This window comes from Lissotriton vulgaris, chromosome 10 (genome assembly GCF_964263255.1).
Source record: "Lissotriton vulgaris chromosome 10, aLisVul1.2, whole genome shotgun sequence".
Lineage (NCBI taxonomy): Eukaryota > Metazoa > Chordata > Amphibia > Caudata > Salamandridae > Lissotriton > Lissotriton vulgaris.
The window spans coordinates 112,640,609-112,652,848 of record NC_141698.1 but is presented as its reverse complement, the minus strand read 5'-3'; positions in this window follow the sequence as shown (position 1 = coordinate 112,652,848).

Sequence of the window (12,240 nt, the reverse complement as noted above, 5' to 3'; positions counted from 1 at the left end):
TGCACATTATTTTCTCCACAGGAAAATCCCTTTTACTTCTTGTTGAGAAATCCCTTCCAGTACATTATCTGTACGTTTAGAGGTGATCTCTTTGCTTTCCCTCTCTGGAAGGGGAGCTACTCCAGCCCTTTGTCAGGGTACATATACAGTTGTGTCTAGGGTGGGATATGGTCCGATAGGAGTTTGTGCATGGGAATGTACCTGGATACCCTCCTGGGTGATTAGTGCACAATACAAATCAATATAACATCACATAAAATAACATACCATTACATAATAACATAACATAAATGTATAAGCTTGAGGACAGTCATAAACGTACAATGCTAACCATGCCTTATTCTGACCACTTCTGATCCCTAGCGTAGCATTTACTGCTAGGAAACATTTCTCCTCCCAGGAATCCTCCTGTGAATTCCTGACAGGTGTGAATGAAGGCACTTTTATTTGTGAAGCAACATTTATGGCAAAAAATGCCTTTGCGAATCAAGCCGGATAAGTCTTGTCTGATTGGCTCCAAGATACCTAGACCAGGGGCGGCCTTAGGCATGTGCAAGCTGTGCACCGGCACAGGGCCACCACGCCAATATATATCCTTAATATAATAATCCCTGGCAGGGATTTGGCGGCCTCCGGCTCTGTTTCACTTCCAAACAACCTGACCCACCCCCCTCTTCACTGGCCTCCACGCCTACGTTCTTCCGGGGCCCCCCTACCTGTTCCTCTGGGGGCCCCCTACCTACGCCCCCTGCCTATACCAAGATATTTGAGACAAGTGTACCACAGATGTTCCTGTTGAGTGCACTCAGAGTGTATGTAGAGTGTGGCGTACAGGTACACAATATGGTCTGAATGGACTTTAAAATGTAGGCATGCCAATAGCGGACAGCATGTCCCTGCCATCTTACAGCCATTGAGCCACCTTCTGTGAAAACATCATGGAGTGCTGCTAGGAAAGAAGGGCCAAAGATTTTTTTGTCCATCGGCCGAACGACTGTATCGCCCGGCACTGCTACCAGGCTGCAGGGCTGAGATAGTCCCTATCACAGCAGCGAGGACCAGGCATGTTGTTCTTTCTACAGATCATATCCCCCATACCCTCAGTGTGGCTGTTAACACACTCCCCTTGCCTCAATCCCGATATGGTTGCATCTGTCCATCATCCTTGCGGTTGCACACAATCTGGGACTCTCGTCATTATTCGTTGACCCAATTCCCAGCACATAGCTAATTTCCTTCCTGGCTAACAGCCCATCGCCATTTGCAGTGGGCATCATTAGTCACTCCACTCTGGAGGGGTAGGGGCCTGAGGAAGTAGGGCATGACCTGAAGTGATCCTGAGGTATGTGACTGAGGGAAGGGGTCAGAGTAAAACCTTTTTAATGTGGGCGGGCACCTGGTGGCCACCTCTGTGTCGCCTGATGTGCTGCAACAGGGAGGTCCCTGACTAAATCATCAGTCACCAACTTAAAATCCGCCTTTCTTGTGATTGCGATTTGCTAATAATATTCCCACTAAGCATTTCCTATTTGATTTTCTTGGCTGTTTCCTTCACAATGTTGCTGCAACTGTTGTTCTCACATTGACCCCTTTTAAAGGTAATTTTACAGCTCACACATTTGACTTAACTCTATTTGATTTGGGATCACAAGATTGAATTGGGATTCCCACGCACCAGGGATTGACCTCACACAAGCACTGTAAGTTTTTTACTAACCACTCACTACAGATTTCTTAGCTTCTGGATGTTCCCTTTCGGAGCAGCTGTTCGTGACTTACAAACAATTCTTCATTAACTCATTCATTCATTCATTCAACAAGGCTCCAGCTACATGAAATGCCTCGTGTGAGCTACCAAACTCACAAGACCACAAAGGGTCTCATCCAATATGGGATGAAAGAATGACACATTCAGGTTCATTGAGAAAGGAGAAAGAGGATTTTGAAGTTCATGGTGTCTTGCACAGTCTCATGCTAGGAAGACCATTGATTTGGCTGTTATATACAGACAGAAATTCAATGCAAGCCATGAAGAAGTCCCAGGTGGGGCGAAACGTGTTGGCTCGGGCAAATAAAATAAGACTTAAAAAAAAGAATAGGTCATGAATAAATAAATCAAATTCTTTAGATTATATATGATCAAAACGCATGGGGAGTTTCTCCTGTGAAGAAATGTAGGGTTCCTGATCTTCCAGACTTCTGCGCTTCCTTTTTCCAATAATTACAATAACCCACACCAGTGATAGATGAGATACAATCTTGCCTCAGTCACCTTTGTAAATCACAGGCTCCAGTTAATACAGAATATGGCTGCTCATATGTTATGATGAATAGGCCAGTTTGATCCTGTAACATTTCATTACTTGTACTATTCAAGAAGAGTCTAATGCCCTTCTCAGCACTATATGATTTGGGCTGGTTTGTAATATTTTGCTTTTCTCCCAGACTTTCCACTGGTGCACTTTAAGCTTGACAGACTGGCGAGGCTAAAATAGCTGAACCTGATCTACTCAGAGCGGGCATAGATCACAACAAGGGTGGGCACAATGACCTACTCAATGAAACAATTCTGGGTTTGAGAGTCATGAACATATAGCCAAATAATTCTCCACTTAAATTATTTGTATGTATAGCATTCTCATACACAGTCACAGAGTATAAAATATAACTTGATTTTACATCTAGCTGTGCTTTTTATTCCTAGGTCCCAACTTCTCTAGGAAGGTTGCCAAGACCTGAAGGCTCTTTCAGCCAGAGATACTGGTTGCTTGTGTTTAGTCTGTTCATGTTTTCCAGAACTTCATTGGCAGACTGTGCCTGGGTGCATCTGGAGGCAGAGCTGAATGGTACATCTTCTTTTTCATGCTCTTCAATGGCACCTGGGGGCGATGGAGGCGGTGTGCAGGAAAACATTTAATGGCGGCAAAGAAAGCGAAAGGAGGCTGGTCCCTCTCACTCCTGCTTGCAAGTGTTCATAAATTACTCACAAGCATCACATTCTTACATTCTCTCTCTTCATTATGAGGAATTAACTTGCCGTAGATGCTTACAAATGGCCGCTTTATTGCAAAATGAACAATTGCAGTGGTTTTTTTTTAAAGCTGAATGAGGAAAGAAAATAATAGTTAGCCACAGCATAATACGAAATCACTTAAGGTAATGTTTATTGCAGGTTATTAGAAAGCTATGGGATTTTAGCACAGTCCATGAGAGAATGAAATGATAGGTATTCTGCTGATTGGTACATTGTTGCAGCCTGTAATCTGGTTATAATGCTCCATTTTCATATTTATAATGGCTCAATTAACATAAATGAACAAGGTCCTACTGCACATTACAGCCAATGGATAGTTTACATTTTTTACTTGCATTTATTTGTTTTAGGATTTTAACACGTGTGAATCAAGTGACTGAGAGCTGTACATATGCAGAAGCACGAGCAGAATTATAAAGAGAGGTGCCATGCAAAGGACAAAAGAAATAGGTGTGGGTGTATTGTGACCCTAAAATCATACAGCTCAATAGCACGCCCAGGAGTTTGGTGGGTTGCTGACGGTGTTTAACTCCATTTCAGGAGGTAATGTGCCACAGTTAAAGTACAAAACAACATTTCAAAATACAGTCAATAAAGAAAAGACTGACTCAAAATTAAGAAAAAACGAATTTAAAAGTACAATACAGATATGATGGAGGTCAATTGCCAGAAAGGCCATTAACCTCATCCATGCTTGTGACGGAACCGTTCCGTCACGAGCCACGGGTGGGCTGTGCTGGTGATGGAACGGTTCCGTTACGGCCCTGCTGCCGCGCCTGCATGGCGCGAATTCCGTGCCTGCGCTGACGTTCTAAAGAACGGGCGGGGCCGTGACGGAACCGTTCCGTCACAAGCACAGCTCACCCGCGAGCCGTGACGGAGCGGTTCCGTCACAAGCACGGAACCGCTGCGCGGCCGCCCCACCCCCTTAGCGCTGTGGCGGAAAAGCCACCGCAGCGAAGGGGTTAATGCAGAATAGTACAAAATAGTGACAAAATCAAACAAATGCGAACTCCGAAGTAAGCAGCAAAATCAGCATCTTTAGTGGCATAAGAAAAGTCTCTGACTCACCCACACATTTTAGTGTTTATATAGGCATTTGCTCCATTGAGGAACATTACAAAAGCAAAGTCACTGTGGTGTGAGCAAATAAATACATTTTCAACAAATCAAATCACAAATTTATAAATGTCACATATTCCTACCACCTTAGCCCTAACCCACTACATAAATACTGATTCAGCAGGGCTCCCCTCCTGTCACCCAGAGGTGTCAGAACAAACTTGTTAAATAAACATCAGTGAACCTTTTGAATGATTGCAATACCCTTGACAAGCAGAAAGACCTTAGAAATATGTTGCAGCACTGAGTCCATTCAAGAGGGCTTTCCCCCAAAACAGTGTCATTCAGAAGCAAATATGTCTTGCTTAGATACATGCAGCAGAATTATAAACAGAATAAATGAACATGATGAGATATCCATTTTAAACAATATAACTGAGGCTTAGGTAGCAAACACCAGGAAACACACTTTAACGGGTCATAGCAAATTTGTTTCAACTACAGCAGTTTTATGTCAGTGTACACAAGAATTCAAGTGTAGATTAATTGCCCAGCACTCTATTAATAATGCACATTTTGGAATAAATGCTGAAACGTATCATCACCAGTAACATCAGTCATACAGAGATAGAGTTCTGGGTTGGAGGGGCTGGGGACCCGGGTACTGGAATCAGAGACTCCATTTCTAAGAGGAAAGAGTGACATTACAAACGTTGAAGGGATAGCACAGAGGGCTGGTTTAGAAAAGTAAACCAAAGAAAATCTCTTGGATCCACAATGGGTGAACAGCAAAACCTATGTGGGAAGAAAAATAGACCACATTAATTTACTGAGATTGGGAAGCTGGAAGCTAGCATAGCCATGGAGGCTATCGACCAAATCTGGATAAGCTATTGTTGGAGTATCGTAAATTCACTACTATGCTGAACTGAATTAAAAGATAAAAGGAAAAGGTGTAAGGTTAGAATGGAAGAGCCTGAGGGGATACAGAGGTTTATTAAGAATTTAGGCGTTGGCCCTTCTTGCCCGTCTGGTAAAGTGATGGATGTTCTCTACTCTCCTGGCAGAAAACTGTCACACAGCTAAGGCTCCACTGAAGACACTAAAGCTTTGCCTACTTGGCATCATCTTTAATGTGCCCTCTCTGCAAAGTGTTTTGTTTTTCAAAAACAAACTCCCAAAGCAGGAGTTTTTTTAACTGAAAAGCAAAAAGGAAATGTCACTCACACACAAAGCGTTTTTTTCCAGATCCAGGGGGTAATTTCCTGAGTATCCTGTTCAGGACCACCAATTTTCCCATGGTGGTCACAAACAGGAACAAGCATTTGCAATGCAATAGGTCTCGCATTCACGCAAGTTTGAGCTATTGGCATTGTAAATGACAATGTCTTTTATTTATTTTTTGGGTTTTAAAACATAAATAAAAGGCATTGTCATTTATAATACTAATAGCTTAAACTCTGCAAATGCGAGACCTATTGCATTGCAATAAAAGGCATTCTCAACTGCGTGTTAGGTTGTAAATATCAGAGGAACATAAAACAGTCCATGACCAGTAAGTGGGAGTCCTCTTGAAGGGATATAGTATCTGGAGAGTCTATAGGGAACAAGTTGGGTGACCACCATTGTCGTATCAGTGAGTATTTACATATTGGTGCAAGTTTCCTAACTTCTCAGTCAATGTTGTTTTCGCCCAGCCGCAATTGGTTCTTTTTCAGGGGGTGTGTGTTGGGGGGGGGGAGGGGGGGGGAATCTCCGAAACTTCAAATGGGAGCTCTGTCTCCTCTCCTTCATATTCAACAGCCTGACCTGATTAAAAGGCTGCCCACAGTGACATTACAAGGTCTGGGGCAAGGAGAGAGGTAATAACGTCACCGCCGATTATGGAGTATAGCACAGTTTTGGTAAATAACTTAAAGAGGAGCACCAGAACATGCATAATAAAAGTAGCAGGGAATTTATAAAAAAAGAGGGCGGCGGTGTATGAAAATCAATAAACCAAAGCCCCAAATGTAAACAAGTTGAGTGGGGCTGAAGATCAACCCTATGTCTTTTTGATTTAAAAACAAATAATGAAACTGAAGTCATGTGTACACAGACCGATTGAAGAAGTGGCAATTGTGGATGCATGGAGACCAATAATGAGACGAGAAGTGTCCTGTATCTTGAAATTGATATGAAATCACTTGGCATGCTGTTATTAGACAAAGAAAACGATCCCCGACAGCTGCGCCAACGCAGTACTCAAATAAGGGCAGTATCTAGCCGGTCAAAGTGGAACATACCGGGTAAGTAACAGCGTGACACACCCAACCTGGTGTTGAAAGAGGGTAAAAAAGTACACAGGAGGCTTGATAAGCCTGAAACCAAAGACACAAATACATTTATGTGTTGATGTGACGTGCTATCATGACGGAAAGGCAGAGTGATATCAAGTTAGAATCGAAGTGCACGGAGCTCTTACCTTCAGAAGTGACAAGCAGTCTGTGAATGTAATCCCGACAATGTGCCAATGATATAGATCACGGCTGAGAGAGAAGGACTGGCAATGAGACGAGAGCTATATATATATATATATTTTTTTAATTTTGAAAACCTTTATTGCACGAAGTCATGAGAACAAATACGGGCCTACAACCATCCGGCCGGCCTCGACAATGAATTAAGCATATCCGTACACATTACAACCACAGTAGTCCGTCAAACAAAGCACAGTAGGTTGAAATTACACTGGAAGAAATACGCGCTACTGAGGAGGAGAAGTGAAGGTTCATTTTAAAGGTTTCGTATATGAAGGATAATAACTAGAGAGACTAGATAGGATCAATGACCAGACATATCCCCCGGAATGAAGTGGGTTACGCGTAGCGAGCAGTCCAGCTAGCAAGGAGACAACATCCAAATGGTGGCACCAAAACAATACACAAGGATAGACAGTCTCAGGATACGTTGCGTGCCAATCGCTACCCAACCCCTTACAACCAACGCCATTGGCCTAGGAAAAAGGAGAAGAAAAAGGAGCACAGAAATAAGAAAAAACCAAGGCCCATAGAAACAAAGCGGACAAAATAATATCCCCCCCCGACCCCCCACCCTACACGCATGCAGAGGCTACGGCCTAACCCCCCCTAGCAGTGTGCCTGTCGCCCAAAAAAGAGTACCCGAAATGAAGAAGAGTTGAGGAAAGAAAGGAAAAAGGAAACATTTATCACCGGAGGAGGGCCAACCCTAAGCAACCAGAATAATCAACAGGAGTGTAATCGGCCACCACTTCCCCGACCCCTAATCAAACCATACCCAACGTCCAGCTTCCCCGTCAGTCCATCACAGTCCCAGGAATGTAAATACCGGTATTTAAGGCAAGAAAAGGGCGGACTCAACCCTGACCCCTACGATCCAATGCGCCAGCAAAGTGCAGTAGCGGCGTAGCCCCGTGGAGCAGGAAAAGCAGCCGGCATGACCCCCTCGAGAGAGGGCAACGTCCATGAAGTGCCATCCAAAGCAGGACAGTGTGATCTACAAGAGTACAGTATGGGCAGGCACACAGTAACAGTCCGCCGAGATTAGGGAACACAATCCCAGGTAACATGCCCAAGGTAAACGGAGAAATCTTCTCAACAGTATCCGCTGGTGTTGGTAGACCTGGCGTCCGACGGCGAACTTCTGGTTTCCGTACAAGTATAGAAAGCACGGTGTCCTCCATAGCTGCAACAGTCAGTGTAGCGGCGATATTAAGCTCACTCACATTTAACCCCTCTTTGTGTTTCCGAAAAGGCTGCACATGGCTGCCGAGCCCTGGACTCGGCGAAATGCTCCGCGCACAGCCGCCCACCCGGTCAGCCGAGGAGAGTAGGGGCACAACATCGTCCAGTCGGTGCTCCAGGTCACGGGCGTTGTAGCACAAATCAGCTCGCAGATCAGCCAAAGCTTCCAGGACATCGCCGAAACTCAAGGGCATGACGAGAGAGGACGAAATGCCAGTTCCCTGCCCACGGAACTCGCAGGTGTGTGGCAACCCTCGATCCCAGTCTTCGGCATCCATTGCTAGGTGCCATTTATTAGAGCAGCTCTCAGACAGGCAGGGCCAGGACGTAGGGACCAGGGCAGCAGCCTCCAGTTCAGCGCCTCGCACAGGGACAACACAATGACGGTCCAGCCAGGCGCCGTTTGCAATCGCCAATCACTCAGCCCAAATGGTCCCCTCTATTCCACTGCGTAGCGAGAAAACGCACAGAAGCATCCGAAGAGGGGGATACAATTGTTGCATCGACGGTAGTGAAGCCACGGAGCAGAGAGACTCCAAAAAGAAACTGTTGCGCTACTTCTGAAGACCTCGGCAGCCTGTCGCGTCTCGCCGGCGGTTTCAGTATCTCCTATAATGGCCGACGTTGTATGTAGGTTACTTCAGATGAACTTCCTTTAGCTTTTTTACCTTTTCATTATTTCAGAATTTTAAGCTGATGGATAACCTCAAGTGTCCTGATGTGTTGCTTGACGTTATTGTGTAGCTCATTTGTATTGTGGCTCGTGTCATATTAGGACAGTTTGCGGGTTTACTGGTTGCAAAGGCAGCAAGCAATTGAATTGCATGCCCCCGGTGTGGGTCCCATGCTCACTGTCCTATAAGACTCATCCTCCATCTCAGTGATAAAGCATACAAGATTGCAACATGTTTGGCCTCTCTGGGTTGCTTGTTTTGCCTTGCAAAGGAACAAGTTCTTTGGTGCTTGGACCTTGTCTGTGAGGACACAGTAAACAAAAAATGATGGATAAGAATGCTGCCACAGTAATTGCCAATGTTGAAATTAACTCTTGCGTTCCTCCCATTGCTTGCTCATTTTTCTGATTGCTATGTGCATGCAGTGGCGGCTCCCTGCTAAGGCGGAGGAGTGTCGTCCCACTGCTTTTCAGCAGTGAAAAATGGAAAATAAAATGATAATAACAAAGGTTGTTATCATCTTTATATTTGTTCTTGCTCACTGCCTGAAGCAGAGGGCGGGGCCATCCATTCGGACACAACACAATTGCAGGAAGGAGGAGGAGTGGCGTCACTGCTTCAAGTGTGCATTACAGTTTGGCCGGACGTCTAAGGCCGGTCAAACCAACATGCGTACTTCGATCTCCCCAGCCGATTGGAGAGCAAGCACAGGGTTGTAGTCCCGTGGTGAGTGACTAACTAGGACGCTCACACCAATCACGGTGCTGCTTTCAAGCTAGGAAATACTAGCATGAGGCTAGCATCTGGATAGGCGTAGGGGAGCCTATGGCATACCGGGAGTCGAGGAGCAGTGGCCAGAAGAGCACCGACGCTGTAGATGGCAAGTTAGCATTTTAAAAATTCTTCTCCCTGCGCTGCCGCCCCTGCGCTAACTCCCCTACACTACCTCCCCCACGCTACACTACGACTTTAATGCCCCAGCAGCCTCCACTGTGTGTGTGACTATGAATGTTTAGTGCTAAGTAGTTGCAATTTATTCAAAGCAGAACCTCACAGATTTTAATGCCATGTTTGCTGCAGAGAATTGTGATTGGGTCCATATCCAGCATGGTTCATCTGAAGCAGACATAGAGTTCATAAGCAATATGAAGGTGAAAGACCAATTTAGTTTCTCAAATTCCTTTCATTGCCACCAATTTTCAATAAACAAGTAAAGAATGACTCGGGCCGTCAGATTTGCCACAAGTGGATTCTTACTGTCCTGCTAAAATTGAAGCCCTGTTAAGAGAGTTGTGTCATTTCCTATTAGCCAGGTCAGACATAGAGGTCTCCTGTCTTGTCTCTAACAGGCACAGCATCAAAGGATTTTGCGATCGCAAATGGTGCGAATCGCAAAAATCGGCCGTTTGCGATCGCAAAATCTACTTTTGGAATGCATGAAGGGTGAAGGCCCTCGCAATTTGAGAAATCGCAAATATTTGTGAATTCTCAAATTGCGATTGCATTTAAGGAATCGCATTTTGCAATTCCTTAAATGCAATGCATGAAACTTTAAAAAATTGCAATTTTGCAATTAGGGGGAGCAAATTACCATGATGTTGAACCTCATGGTAATTTGCGAAAACTTTGAAAAATGCACTTCTGTGCATTTTTCAAAGTTTCATGTTGTGCACACACATGCCCTAAGGGCATGTGTGTGCACAACATATGTGCACAGATTGATTTCAGGGGTGCAACAGGGTGTCCTTTGGACACCCCTGCACCCTTGAAATTCGCATTCTCAATTTGCGATTCGCTAATTGCGAATCGCAAATTGAGAATGTCTTCCTATTCATTCCTATGGGCCTCTAGGAATGAATGGGGAGGTATTCCTTAATTGCGATTCGCAATTTGCGAGTCGCAATTAAGGAATATTAAGAAATCGTTATTTTTTTAGCAATTTCTTGATGCATTGCTTTTTGCAATTCCTTAATTGCGATTCCTTATTTTTCGCAATTAAGGAATCGCAAAATGCAATATTGATGCATGTGCCTGTAAATCTCCTCTCCAGATAGACAGTCAAACTGTATGTTGTATACAGAAAGTATTCAGTCAGTCAGTCAATCTTTATTCGGGTACCGCAGTACCCATAAAAGCACAATATAAAATGCATTACATACATATTAAAATTTTAACCGGTCAAATAGTCTAAATACATTCACTATACAGAACATAAGTGATTTAGTGCAAAATTTAGGATCATCACAGAACAAAACTATTTACATTACTCTCAGTCTTCAACCATGGATCTGCGTGCCCTTACTGCCGTTTTTAGGAAAGTGCAAGTGCGAAAAATGAGGTCCTCATAATCTAAAGTTAACATGGAATCAAATGCTGCCTCTAAACTAATTGATCTTCTCTTAATGAAATACGAGCATAAAAACTGTTTAAAATATTTGATATAAAATTTGCAGGAGAATATAAAATGTTTTACAGATTGCTCACTCCTCCCATCGCACGGACACGGGATTGAGTTTAAATTAGAACAATAACCAAGTGGGAAGGAGAGTACAAAACGAATTGTGCCAGCCCTTAAACGGAACAATAAACTTGTCTCCCAGCGAGTCATCGGTAGTAAGCATGGCGGATTTCGCAGATCCACGATCCGCGAATTCTCGGATCCGCAAAATCCGCAAATTTGCGGATTCGCGGATTTTGCGGATTTTTTTAATGGGGTTCAAGTGCCTCTTGTGTGTATAAATGGTCAGAGACCGATCAGAGCAGCAGATGAAGAGAAAGAAGCTCCTGGTCACAGGAACAGCACGAGGATTGCGCTCGTGAAAGTCAAGGATACAAAAGGCCTCTATCTAGCATCACAGCTGATTTTCAACGGTAGATTTGGGAAGAAGGCACACCTGCCCAGCCTCGACGACGCTCACGATTGTTTTTGGGCTGATGAATGAGTCACTGAATTTGAGCTTCAACTAGTTCCAGCGACCATGTGTGTGGTACTATGCAATCGCCCCGAAGGGCACAGGGGTCCCTTGAGTGAGCTGTCTATCATAGTGGATAAATGGCGGGCAGACGGTGCACAGCCACCGCGAGTGTGTGAGCGGGGCCAAACGGGCGGGGCTTCAATGCGAGTTCACATGCCTCTTGTGTGTATAAAAGGTCAGAGACAGATCAGAGAGGCCTCTATCCAGCATCACAGCTGATTTTCGACTGTAGATTTGGGAACAAGGGTGGCACACCTGCCCAGCCTTGACGACGCTCATGATTGTTTTTGGGCTGATGAATGAGTCACTGAATTTGAGCTTCAACTAGTTCCAGCGGCCATGTGTGTGTTATTATGCAATCGCCCCGAAGGGCGCAGGGGTCCCTTGAGGGAGCTGTCCATCCTTCATCCTGGGCTGTAACTATTTTAGGATGGCGCCGGCAAGCTGTCAGCGCCATCCTGAAATACTTACTAAATTAGCTTCATCCGGAAGCACTAATAGATAAAATAAAGCAGGTGCTCGAGGACCTGCATTATTTTATCTGTTAGTGCTTCCTGTTGAAGCTTACTTAGTAACTATTTTAGGATAACGCTGGCAGCTTGCCGGCGCCATCCTAAAATAGTTACAACAACAAGTTCAAGCTTGAAAGCTTGAACTTTTGCCCCCCGAATCCGCCGCTCGCGGATTAGTGGATTTTCGGTAAATTCGCAGGAGTTCGCGGATTACGGATT